The following is a 13,705-nucleotide window of genomic DNA, read 5'->3' as shown; positions in this document are numbered from 1 at the left end:
CACTTTCCCACTGCCATTAAACTGCAATTTAAAGAGATGGGGACCATAAGAACTGACCCATTATGCTGGTTATTTAATTCCCAGGCAAATGTGAGAGGCTGGAGATTAGGTTTTCAAATAGCTGGAATGGGGAGATTTGCATGGATTGTTGCTGGACGGGAGCCGATGGGGCGGTGACAATGACAGGTTGGAAGTGCAAACCAGTCGCTAGTTTGTGCTAAATTACTCTTCATGTATCATTGTAAAATCTTCCCTTTTTTAAAAATAAAAATGTTAAATTGCAGGGATATAAATCAAAGAACATCACTGGGGCTCCCAAGTGTCAGGAGCTCAGCCCAGGATGAGACTGTCAGCTCCGGGAAGACCATGTCCCTACAGACTAGCTCTCACCTGGGGGAAAAACTGGTTTGGCAACATGTGAGAGCAGGAACGGGTCCACCCAAGGGTCATGTTTTCTCTCTCTCTCTCTCTCTCACACACACACACAGACACACGCACGCACACACTTTCTCATGCACCCACAAATCTGCCCTGTGCAATTTTTTTAAAAGTAAACACAGAGAAAAGTTCTCATCATCAGACACACGTGGTTTTCTAAGGCATGAAATGGCTGCAAGTTCCTGTCAGCTCTGCTTGTCACTTGCTAGTTTTAGGAGGATTTATTTAAGTCCCAGAGTTTTCTCATTCGTTTGTGTGTGGGGCGGGCTGTCGGTACTCAGACTTGATGCTATTTGCATTATTTATTTATTCTGGAGCTTGCTTAAACCTTTCATCATCCTGAAGTGGTGCTTCCGACAGGAGGACATTGGTGTTTCCAAAACAAATTCCAGATAGACTCTTTTTCTGGGTTTTGCATTTGCGTTATTTCGGCATGAAATAATGGTTGTACAGAAAGCACGGCCCACTAATCAAACACAATGCAAGGCTAATACTCATTTACAAAGAAAGAAAACCCAGTCTCCTTCCATTTCCATGCAAGGGTCCCCTGTCTACATATCCAACATTATAATACTTATCCCCTTGGAGCGTCCCATTAGGGAGACCTCTGGTTTTTGGCTGTGTCATGAGGTGCACCACTCACCGCCGGACTGGCGCCTCCTCCTGGTGCTCTAAGGATTAGCCCGAGGCCGATGCCCCCCAACTGCGGTTTGTACACTGTCACTCTGTCCGCCTGCAGCTCCTCCCGCAGCCTCAGGAACCCCAGTGTCCTCTTTGCGTCTCGGCCCTCTGACCGGGTCACTGTCTGTGCGCCCCACTTCCAGGGGGTTTAGCTCCTCGATAGCCCTAGGCAGTCCTCCCACTCACTGCCTCGGTGCCACTCGCCCAGTGGCTGGTAGGGGAACCTGGGCCTGCCCTCTTCTCCAGGTTCTAGACGAGGAGCCCTCAGCTCAGCAGTCTGGGCCTTCTCCCTCCTGCCTCACTACTCTATCCCTGGGCTGTGTCTTCCTACTGGTTCCCCTTTCCTTCCTGGGGCCTAGCAGTTCCCAAAGCTTCCTCCCTCTTCCCTGGGAGTGACTGCAGTCTACAGTGCCCACTCCTCCCTTTCTTCTGCCAGTGTCTGCCTTTTCCCGCAGTCCCTTCTGCTTTCAGCTCCTGGGCTTTCCACCTATTCCTGCCCAGCTGAGCCTCCCAAAACACTGCCCAATGGGTTAACTGGCCCATCTGGCCTGCACTGGACCCCGCAAGGTAAGTGTGAAGTAGCCACCCCATCACAGATGTTAAAGAGGTTCTGAACAGAGGCTCGTTACTATTTTGGTCGGTCACCCAGGGCTCCTAGTCGACTTCACGAGTTAGACACTCACGATGTGGTTCTCCAAAGCTGGTCTATCTCTGCCCACGCTGAAACCGGGGGGAACCTCCCACTGAGTCCAACGGGAGAAGAGCTGGGCCAGCTGTGAGTGCTCCTGAAAATCCCTGCTCCTTTAACCCTAGGCAGGGCTGCTTCTGACGGGGTTGAGCAGTGGAGCTCCAGCCGTGGAGGAAGAGAGCAGGGCCTGTCTTTACTGCGCTTGGAAGTGGCCGTTCTAAGCCCACTCATGAACTCTCCCTCCATGGTGCATTAATGCACCGTGGGGCTGTGGCCAAATCTGCAGCCCCCTTAGTGAGCTCTGCCGCAGCCAGAACGACAGGAGCTGCAGGCCTGTGGGCAGATTGTCTGGGGAAGGCTGGCTTGGAAAGGCGTCAGTGGGGCTCTCGGCTCTGGAATCATACGCAGGCCTTTTGCACACGCCTTCACATGTATATGCCCACAAGGGGGTAGAGGAGTCGCCGTGGCTGGTGATAAGCAGCCAGGAATTAGCAAGCCCCACTGCTGTATCTGCACTGAACCGTCATGGCACGTATAGTTGTCACTAGGAATGCTGTGGACTGAATTGCCCAAACCATTTCTAGCTACCACGTGGGTTTTCCTTAGCCCTGGTCTACACTAGGACTTTAGGTCAAATTTAGCAGCATTAAATTGATGTAAACCTGCACCCGTCCACACGATGAAGCCCTTTATTTCGACTTAAAGGGCTCTTAAAATCAATTTCCTTACTCCACCCCTGACAAGTGGATTAGCGCTTAAATCGGCCTTGCCGGCTCGAATTTGGGGTACTGTGGACACAATTCGACAGTATTGGCCTCCGGGAGCTATCCCAGAGTGCTCCATTCTGACCGCTCTGGACAGCACTCTCAACTCAGATGCACTGGCCAGGTAGACAGGAAAAGAACCGCGAACTTTTGAATCTCATTTCCTGTTTGGCCAGCGTGGCAAGCTGCAGGTGACCATGCAGAGCTCATCAGCAGAGGTGACCATGATGGAGTCCCAGAATCGCAAAAGAGCTCCAGCATGGACCGAACGGGAGGTACGGGATCTGATTGCTGTTTGGGGAGAGGAATCCGTGCTATCAGAACTCCTTTCCAGTTTTCGAAATGCCAAAACCTTTGTCAAAATCTCCCAGGGCATGAAGGACAGAGGCCATAACAGGGACCTGAAGCAGTGCCGCGTGAAACTGAAGGAGCTGAGGCAAGCCTACCTGAAAACCAGAGAGGCGAACGGCCGCTCCGGGTCAGAGCCCCAAACATGCCGCTTCTATGATGAGCTGCATGCCATTTTAGGGGGTTCAGCTACCACTACCCCAGCCGTGTTGTTTGACTCCTTCAATGGAGATGGAGGCAACACGGAAGCAGGTTTTGGGGACGAAGAAGATGATGATGAGGAGGAGGTTGTAGATAGCTCACAGCAAGCAAGCGGAGAAACCGGTTTTCCCGACAGGCAGGAACTGTTTCTCACCCTGGACCTGGAGCCAGTACCCCCTGAACCCACCCAAGGCTGCTTCCTGGACCCGGCAGGTGGAGAAGGGATCTCCGGTGAGTGTACCTTTTAAAATACTATACATGGTTTAAAAGCAAGCATGTGAAAGGATTACTTTGCCCTGGCATTTGCGGCTCTCCTGGATGTACTCCCAAAGCCTTTGCAAAAGGTTTCTGGGGAGGGCAGCCTTATTGCGTCCTTCATGGTAGGACACTTTACCACTCCAGGCCAGTAACACATACTCGGGAATCATTGTACAACAAAGCATTGCAGTGTATGTTTGCTGGCGTTCAAACAATATCCGTTCTTTATCTCTCTGTGTTATCCTCAGGAGAGTGAGATATAATTCATGGTCACCTGATTGAAATAGGGTGCTTTTCTTCAGGGGACACTCAGAGGAGCCCGTTCCTGCTGGGCTGTTTGCCTGTGGCTAAACAGAAATGTTCCCCGCTGTTAGCCACAGGGAGGGGGGAAGGTTGAGGGGGTAGCCACGCGGTGGGGGGAGGCAAAATGCGACCTTGTAACGAAAGCACATGTGCTATGTATGTAATGTTAACAGCAAGGTTTACCCTGAAAGAGTGTAGCCATTGTTTTATAAAATGTGTCTTTTTAAATACCGCTGTCCCTTTTTTTTTCTCCACCAGCTGCATGTGTTTCAATGATCACAGGATATTCTCCTTCCCAGAGGCTAGTGAAGATTAGAAAGAAAGAAAAAAAGCACTCGAGATGAAATGTTCTCCGTGCTCATGCTGTCCTCCCACACTGACAGAGCACAGACGAATGCGTGGAGGCAAATAATGTCAGAGTGCAGGAAAGCACAAAATGACCAGGAGGAGAGGTGGCGGGCTGAAGAGAGTAAGTGGCGGGCTGAAGAGAGTAAGTGGCGGGCTGAAGAGAGTAAGTGGCGGGTTGAAGACAGGGCTGAAGCTCAAATGTGGCGGCAGCGTGATGAGAGGAGGCAGGATTCAATGCTGAGGCTGCTGCAGGACCAAACCAGAATGTTCCAGTGTATGGTTGAGCTGCAGCAAAGGCAGCTGGAGCACAGACTGCCACTACAGCCCCTGTGTAACCAACCGCCCTCCTCCCCAAGTTCCATAGCCTCCACACCCAGACGCCCAAGAACGCGGTGGGGGGGCCTCCGGCCAACCAGCCACTCCACCACAGAGGATTGCCCAAAAAAAAGAAGGCTGGCATTCAATAAATTTTAAAGTTGTAAACTTTTAAAGTGCTGTGTGGCATTTTCCTTCCCTCCTCCACCACCTCTCCTGGACTACCTTGGTAGTCATCCCCCTATTTGTGTGATGAATGAATAAAAAATGCATGAATGTGAAGCAACAATGACTTTATTGCCTCTGCAAGCGGTGATCGAAGGGAGGAGGGGAGGGTGGTTAGCTTACAGGGAAGTAGAGTGAACCAAGGGGCGGGGGGTTTCATCAAGGAGAAACAAACAGAACTTTCAAACCTTAGCCTGGCCGGTCATGAAACTGGTTTTCAAAGCTTCTCTGATGCGTACCGCGCCCTCCTGTGCTCTTCTAACCACCCTGGTGTCTGGCTGCGCATAACCAGCAGCCAGGCGATTTGCCTCAACCTCCCACCCTGCCATAAACGTCTCCCCCTTACTCTCACAGATATTGTGGAGCACACAGCAAGCAGTAATAACAGTGGGAATATTGGTTTTGCTGAGGTCTAAGCGAGTCAGTAAACTGCGCCAGTGCGCCTTTAAACGTCCAAATGCACATTCTACCACCATTCTGCACTTGCTCAGCCTGTAGTTGAACAGCTCCTGACTACTGTCCAGGCTGCCTGTGTACGGCTTCATGAGCCATGGCATTAAGGGGTAGGCTGGGTCCCCAAGGATACATATAGGCATTTCAACATCCCCAACAGTTATTTTCTGGTCTGGGAATAAAGTCCCTTCCTGCAGCTTTTGAAACAGACCAGAGTTCCTGAAGATGCGAGCGTCATGCACCTTTCCCGGCCATCCCACGTTGATGTTGGTGAAACGTCCCTTGTGATCCACCAGAGCTTGCAGCACTATCGAAAAGTACCCCTTGCGGTTTATGTACTCGGCGGCTTGGTGCTCCGGTGCCAAGATAGGGATATGGGTTCCGTCTATGGCCCCACCACAGTTAGGGAATCCCATTGCAGCAAAGCCATCCACTATGACCTGCACATTTCCCAGGGTCACTACCCTTGATATCAGCAGATCTTTGATTGCGTGAGCTACTTGCATCACAGCAGCCCCAACAGTAGATTTGCCCACTCCAAATTGATTCCCAACTGACCGGTAGCTGTCTGGCGTTGCAAGCACAGGGCTATCACCACTCGCTTCTCGACTGTGAGGGCTGCTCTCATCTTCGTGTTCATGCGCTTCAGGGCAGGGGAAAGCAAGTCACAAAGTTCCATGAAAGTGCCCTTACGCATGCGAAAGTTTCGCAGCCACTGGGAATCGTCCCAGACCTGCAACACTATGCGGTCCCACCAGTCTGTGCTTGTTTCCCGAGCCCAGAATCGGTGTTCCACTGCATGAACCTGCCCCATTAGCACCATGATGCATGCATTGTCAGGGCCCATGCTTTCAGAGAAATCTGTGTCCATGTCCTGATCACTCACGTGACCACGCTGACGTCGCCTCCTCGCCCGGTATCGCTTTGCCAGGTTCTGGTGCTGCATATACTGCTGGATAATGCGTGTGGTGTTTAATGTGCTCCTAATTGCCAAAGTGAGCTGAGCGGCCTCCATGCTTGCCTTGGTATGGCGTCCGCACAGAAAAAAGGCCCGGAACAATTGTCTGCTGTTGCTCTGGCGGAGGGAGGGGCGACTGATGACACGGCTTACAGGGTTGGCTTCAGGGAATTAAAATCAACAAAGGGGGTGGCTTTACAACAAGGAGTATTTCAGGCAGGACTTCACGGAGGGTTCCAATAAGAAATGGTGCACCTACGTTATTTTTCTTATTGGAACAAGGAGGTTAGCCTGGCCTCTGATTGATACATGGCTAGATTTACCTCGCTGCACCTTCTCTGTGAGTGACTACAGTGTGACCTAGAGGAATGAGTCCCCTAGACAGGGGAGGGGGGGAAGCAAATGAGTACAAAACAAATCTGGTCTATTTCTTGTTTTGATCCACTCCATCTATCTTTTACATCTTTGGCTGGCAGCAGACGGTGCAGAAGGACTGCATGCCATCCACATCTCATGGCTGCTTGGCAGAAGATGGTACAGTACGACTGCTAGCCATCCTCATCTCTTGCCTGCCCAGCGGAAGATGGTACAGTACGACTGCTAGCCATCCTCATCTCTTGCCTGCCCGGCAGAAGATGGTACAGTACGACTGCTAGCAATCCGTATCGCCTGCCTGCTCACCATAAGACGGTTCAATAGGACTGACTGCAGGACTAAAGAGAATGACCTGGTCAAGTCACTCCAAATTTAGTCCCTGCGCCCATGTCTGCCCAGTCGCTCCCAGCCGACGTGGCCAGGAGCACCTCGGACACGACGATGACGGCTACCAGTCGTATTGCACTATCTGCTGCCAGAAGGCAATGGGTTGCTGCTACTGTGTAGCAAAGCCATACCACGTCTGCCAGCACCCAGGAGACATACGGTGACGGTTACCTGAGGGGGCTCCATGCCTGCCGTGGTATGGCGTCTGCACAGGTAACTCAGGAAAAAAGGCGCGAAATGATTGTCTGCCCTTGCTTTCACGGAGGGAGGGAGGGAGGGAAGGGGTGCCTGACAATATGTACCCAGAATCACCTGTGACAATGTTTTAGCCCCATCAGGCATTGGGATCTCAACCCAGAATTCCAATGGGCAGCGGAGACTGCGGGAACTGTGGGGTAGCTACCCACAGTGCAACGCTCCGGAAGTCGACTCTAGCCTCCGTACTGTGGAAGCGCTCCGCCGAGTTAATGCACTTAATGCATTTAATGCACTTAGAGCATTTTCTGTGGGGACACACACACTCGAATATGTAAAACCGATTTCTAAAAAACCGACTTCTATAAATTCGACCTTATTCCGTAGTGTAGACATACCCTTAGAGGCCTTTCCCCCAGTTATAGGCCCTGCTTAGTCTGGCAGGACCACACAGCAGCGTGAGCTGTGGCTGCAGGTAGTTTGATTCTTTAATATCATCATCTGCAGCCCCTTTTTCCCTGTCTGAACCCCTCCTCAGCTCCTCTCTGCTTTCCAACCGGGCTGTGGAGAATCCTCCACACAGTTTGGCAACCGCAGACCTCCTTTCAGTGTCATGAAATTGCAACGATTACCCTTGAATAGACATGAAATTGCCTGGCACTTTGAACAAAAAGTTGGCGGAATGAGAGATGGTCTGCAATGTCCTTGGAAGAAACGAGCCAGGGAAAATGAATAACCTAGGCTCCTCACAGGGTTGTTTCAGTCCCTGGGCTTTTCTCTGATCTGCTATCGAAAGCTTTCACTGCTGGGGCACCATACAGCAAGGGCTGAACTTAGCAGCCTCCTCAGAAATGCAATTAAGACTCCTTTCTGTGATGCTGGAAGCAATCTTGCATGTCTAGGTCTGGCTCTTCCAGCCCTTTGCCTTTGGAACGCTTCCAAATACCAGATCAAAGGCCTGTGAAAGGCCCTCAGCTGGAGGAGACACTGAAGGGAGTGCTCTAATTCACCGTTCCCTGTTCTCATCTCACCATTAAAGGAAAAAGAAAAGGAGTACTTGTGGCACCTTAGAGACAAACCAATTTATTTGAGCATAAGCTTTCGTGAGCTACAGCTTATGCTCAGATAAATTGGTGAGTCTCTAAGGTGCCACAAGTACTCCTTTTCTTTTTGCGAATACAGACTAACACGGCTGTTACTCTGAAACCTGTCATTAAAGAAAAGCTGCACTGATGACCACTATCCCCTGGCTTACTGGTCTGGGGTCCGAGGACATCACTGTATGTCTTGGGCGGCCCAAGCAGGTCAGTGCTCCTGTGCAGCTATTTACACTCCAGAGGCACCGGAGATGGGTACATCCGAAAACCAAGGAAACAAACCAGCAGGAAGCAGCCTGGCCTGGTGGACTGACTGACCTCAGAGCTGGGAGTCAGAGCTCCAGGGACAGATGGAAAACTTCACACCTAGTGTCCTTCCTCCCTTACTAAATCCGCAGGGTCTGTGTAACAGGGACACCCGCACAGGGCGGCCCAGCTTGCATCCCACCCTTGGTTTCCCTCTGGGCATAAGTCACTCACGCCCAGAGGCTTTACGACAATAGTCCCCCTCCCCGAGGGGTCTAATTTATCAAACAGCACCCAGCTCCCAAGGCAACCCCTCCCCCTTATGTTCAGGGCTCCGCACTCCTCCGCCTCGGAACGGTGTGTTCCAAATAGTGCTATCCCCAGCCTGCGGACGCTCCCCTTAAGTCCAAGGTTTCACAGCCCTCCGTCTAGGGACCAAGCTGGCTGGATTCCTCCTCTCTGCGGGTTCTGCCTGACTGGGCTTGGAGCCACCTTTCTGCTTCACCCACCCAGTCACCTGGCCACACCCTGAATCCTGCCCTGGAGGGTCAAATAACCCCAAAACAGCTGCAGGAAGCTTGTTCTGCCCACTGCACCATGCTCCTGATCCCAGCCCTTAAAGGAATGGTAGCCTGGGATCGTTCTAAATCTTCCCTCTCCCAGACACTCACCCTTCCTCGGGACCATCTTCCTCTCACCCGTTTTGGTTATTCTGGACCCCTGGAACAGGGTAACTGCCCTCTTAAAATACCTCTTCCAGCCTCCAAGGGCCAGTACCTGATACAGTCTGATTCACCACGGTCCTGCTCCTTGCACTGTCACTCACTCCAGAGCACAGCAGGGGTAAAACTCTCCAAGATCTTTTCGGATTTTTGACAAAATTAAACAAAAATGTTCATTTTGGTTCATTTTTTTAAAGATCTTTTTCAATCCCTTCTCTCTGTGTGTCCTACCTCTCCCTTTTATTTTCTTACTTTATTTTCTTTTTGAAAAATGTGTGTGTGTGTGTTGGGGTGTGGGGGGTGGGGGGCAGAAGGAAACAGAGAAAAGAAAATGGGAAAGAGGCCATAAAAAACCCAAACTGAAAAAAACATCGTTTTCCAAATCCTTTTGTCTCATTGCAAGACAGGGACATTTCAAAGGAAGCAAAACATTTAATTTCCTTCAAAAAGGCCATTTAAAAACAAACAAACAAAGAAACAAAAAACAATTACCTCCACTTGGAACTGAAAGGCTGAAGATCCAATGTGCCACAGGGACTGAGTTACCATTTTATGCTGGCAGGGTCCCTAGAGGTCAGGACTGAAGCCTCTGGCGGTGCAGTGTGTATGTAAGTGTGGGTGTGGGTGTGTAAAGAAGGGATGCTTGCTCTTCTGCAGCCCGTGCTGTACTAGTTCAATGGCTAAACGGGGAATGTCTGGAGCCAGGACTGCCAATCCAGCGGTATGAAAGGCTCTGTTTAAAAATAAATACATAAGGAATTAGCCTTTTAAAGGCTGCTGTTTTACTCCATTTATTGTATGACAGTTCAGCATAAAAATCCTTTGAAAGGTTCATCATTTCAGCGTGTTTCCAAAGCCCCGGAGGAAGTAGGATGAAGTCGGGGATATTGCCTTCTGAGTTGTAATGCACTTTCTGGCAAACCCACCAGAGAGTTCGGAGAATGACACTTTGGTGACATTTAAACCAATACAAAAGTAAATTAAACATCTAGATATAAAGAATACCAAAGGATGTTTTAAAATGGCCTCTTTGCAGCACTGCATTAGTTGGCTACACAGCTTTAGTGTGTAATGAGCAATATATTAATTTATAATTAGTGTAATACAGTAAAGCTCAGCAAATAGCTCTGTGCACTCTGGCTAATTCATCAACGGAAGAAGCAGCTCTTAATGGTTTCCAAGGTTTGCCTGTCCCCTGTAATTGGGAAGTCCAGAATTTATTGTTATTTCTTTTAAGGGGTAATTTGATTGCAGCTACACATCTTCATTTTGTGTCTGCTCCCACTCCAGTGCAGGGAAGGAGAAATCTCCAGACCATAGTGTTTCACGAGCACTTTACGTGACCCCATTTGCAGCTTCCCCCTGCCCATGTTGTGCAGTCCAAGGGACCTTGTGGCCTCAGGGACTTCCTGCAGCTTTGGCCAGGCCTTCTCCTGCTGCCACAGAAAGGGTTGGTGCCAGAGGCTTAGCCCTGCTGGAGTAGTTTGGCTGCTCCCCATACCCTCTTGCTTTTTACTGGAATTGGCTTTCCCCCCCTCCTTCCTTTTCACTTCGTAGCATTTGGGAGTGACGTTTTCCTCCCAGTCTCTCACTCTCACAGGATGTTGCTGAATAGACAGGAGAGGAGCAAATGGAGGGCTTGAATGAAGAAATGTTTAATCATAAGAATATTTAGCTCTAACGAGAGCCAGTGGGAGTTAGGCATGTAGCTCCTTGAGGCCCATTGGAAAGTCTTAGCCTTTTTCATCAGGTCAATCAGAAAGCAGCTCCAGAGAGGAAGGATGATTTGTGGATCAGGTGCTGACTGAGTCTCAGGAGATGTGGATTGATTCCTGGCTCTGCCACAGGCTCCCTGTGTGATCCTGGGCAAGTCACTTCGTCTCTCTGGGCCTTGATTCCCCACCTGTCAAATGGGGATAATCGCCCTGCCTTTGTCTGTTTAAAGTCTCTGCGGCAGGGGCAGCCTCTGACTTCATGCCTGGATGGTGCCCAGCATACAGAGGCCTGCTCTTCGTTGCCGCAATGTAATAACACATAGACAATGGGAATGTGACTATCCCCATTTGCTAGATTGTGAAACTGAGGAAGAAGGTGGTTACGGGACATGCTCAGGTCACACAGCGAGAGCCTGGCAGACCTGGGAACTGAAGCCGGGTCTCCTGACTGCAGCATGCTGCTGCCCACTCTAGCAAGGGCACCCCAGGGACAGCTCTAGGGCACCGTATGTCAAAAAGAGAATATCTTCCTTCCTGGGTTCCCTCAGTCGGACACTGCTGCATTTGGGCTGAGCAGTCTGCTCGTAAATCCATTTCTCCCCCAGTTAGCAAATGCGACAGAGCAACTGGTGACTCCCAAAGTTTCTCAGCAGTTCAGAGACGCTTTTATGGTTGTGGTGGGGCCTTGCCTATCTACCTTAGGTACCACATCACCAGTGTAGCTGAGCACCTCAAAGTCTTTAATGTTGTTATCTTCACAACACCCTGGTGATGTAGTCCCATTTTACGGATGGGGCGCTGAAGTACAGAGAGGCTAAGTGACTTGCCCAGGGGCACATTGGACATTTGTAGCAGAGAAACTGAACCCAGGTCTCCCACCTTCTAGACTGGTGCTCTAACCACTGGAACATCCTTCCTCTCATAGCTCTGGATCCACTAGGGTTCTCACTGGTACAACTGAATCATCAGTGGGAAATGTTTGCAGAAGTTCCCTAATGTAGACAAAGCCGAAGAGACAGAGAGAAAGCAAAGCCCTCAGGAGGGGATGTCACATGCTCAGTAGAGCTGGGTGAAAAGTTTTGGCTGAAACTTTTTTAATAGAAAAATGCAGATTCAGCGACACCAAATTTTTGTGTGAATTCATGTCAGTTTCAAAATGAAACTTCATTCTTTTGGCTTGAAACGACATTTCATTTCAAAATTTCCTTTAACTTTATTTTAAAAAATTCAAAGAATTTTAAAATGGTCAAAATCTAAATGATACATTTCAATTTTGTTTAAACTAAACTTTTTGGTTGATCCCAAACAAACTTTTTTTTGACTTTTTGATTTCACCAAAACTTTTGAAAAATTGTGTTTCTGGTTCAAACTTATACATGCTTTGTGTGTATAAAAAGATCTTCTAGACTTTCCACAGTATGCATCTGATGAAGTGAGCTGTAGCTCACGAAAGCTTATGCTCAAATAAATTGGTTAGTCTCTAAGGTGCCACAAGTCCTCCTTTTCTTTTTATATATATTTAACTTTTCAAAAATAGCCAGCAAACCAAAAACCTTTATTCACATAGCTCTGGCACTCAGCTACCAGGGTACTGAGTTGGGTATAAAGCCCTAGGCAGACGGATTAGATAAGTAGCTCCCAAGGATAAATCAGTAGCCCATTGAAAAATGTAGGTGTCCCAAATCTTTCCAGAGCATATCACTGAGAACACAGGGGTTTGATAACCCTAATTTAGGCATCTCTCTCTATTTATTTTTAAATTTGACATCTGTAGACAAGTTGATCCCATATTAACCATTTAAAATATTTCTGAGATGCCAACAAAACTCCAGCATCTGCTTGTATATCCGGTTCTAACCCTCTGACTGAAACCTTCATTGTAACTTTTGCATCTTCTTTAGACTGTGAAGCTCCAGCTAATTGCTGAAGCATGTGTGTAACTTTAAACAGATGAGTAAAGCAGATGAGTAAAACTTTAAGCAGATGAGATTAAAATCAATGGGCCTAGTCATGTGCTTAGATATCTTGCTGAAGCAAAGTCGGAAGGACTGACATCAGACATCTGGAGAGCTGAAAGAAAGACTCAGGATAATGATATTTGAGCAGGTATGTCTGGTCCAACCAAGGCTAAGAGGAAATCCTTTGTTGTATTGTGAGATGGATCTTCTTTATTAGGATTTGCTGTATCAGTTCTTTTCCCTGCCAAATTTTGTCTTTTTAAGGATACTAAAAAGTCTCTTTTGCATGATTATAATGAAGTGGTGGGATCCTTGAAGATACCCAGAAAGGAGAAGGGAAAAAACAAACAAAACCCAAACTGAACCCAAACAAAACATGAATTTGTTGATGAAATCAGATAAATTACCCGATTCAGGTTCAGTTCTACATAAACCCGATTTTCCCCCCTCTTCCCCCTTTCCCCCCAACCCCCATGTTGTAACTCTGTGATCTGGAAAGTAATCTATTTGTATTTACAAATCATCACATCAGTAAGGGTCTAAATTGTGCAGATTTCCTTGTTGAATAATATGATTCTAATTTAATTGGCATTTGTCTGATATGAAAAGTAGTTTTGATAGTGTTTGCTATTGATTGTTTGTGTTAAAACTTTGTGATCTGGAAAGGAATATGTTTGTATTGACTTATTATCCTATCAATAGATGCCTAATTTTGTGAGTTTTTCTTTCAAGTGATCTGATGAATATAAATGGCAGATTTCATTTAGCTTCTTATTGATTTTGTTGCTGTTATTAGAACTCTGTGATCTGAAAAGTAAAATGTTTGTATTTACTTAACGGCTTATTAATGCGGCTGGGTTTATAGGACTTTTCCCTTTGTATTGACTAACCAGGTCTAATTTAACATATTAAAAGAAAAAAAATGCAGTTTTGACTTGGTTCTTTTTTTAAAAAAATGTGTTAAATTCCTATATAGCAAAAATGATCTCCTTTTTACTCTAAGCCGGACGCTATGCCCCGGTGACTAAAC

The sequence above is a fragment of the Lepidochelys olivacea genome (assembly GCF_965140295.1).
Source record: "Lepidochelys olivacea isolate rLepOli2 genome assembly, chromosome: 21".
NCBI classification, from domain to species: Eukaryota; Metazoa; Chordata; order Testudines; family Cheloniidae; genus Lepidochelys; species Lepidochelys olivacea.
The sequence above is the reverse complement of the archived record's forward strand: the minus strand, read 5'-3'. Positions refer to the sequence as shown.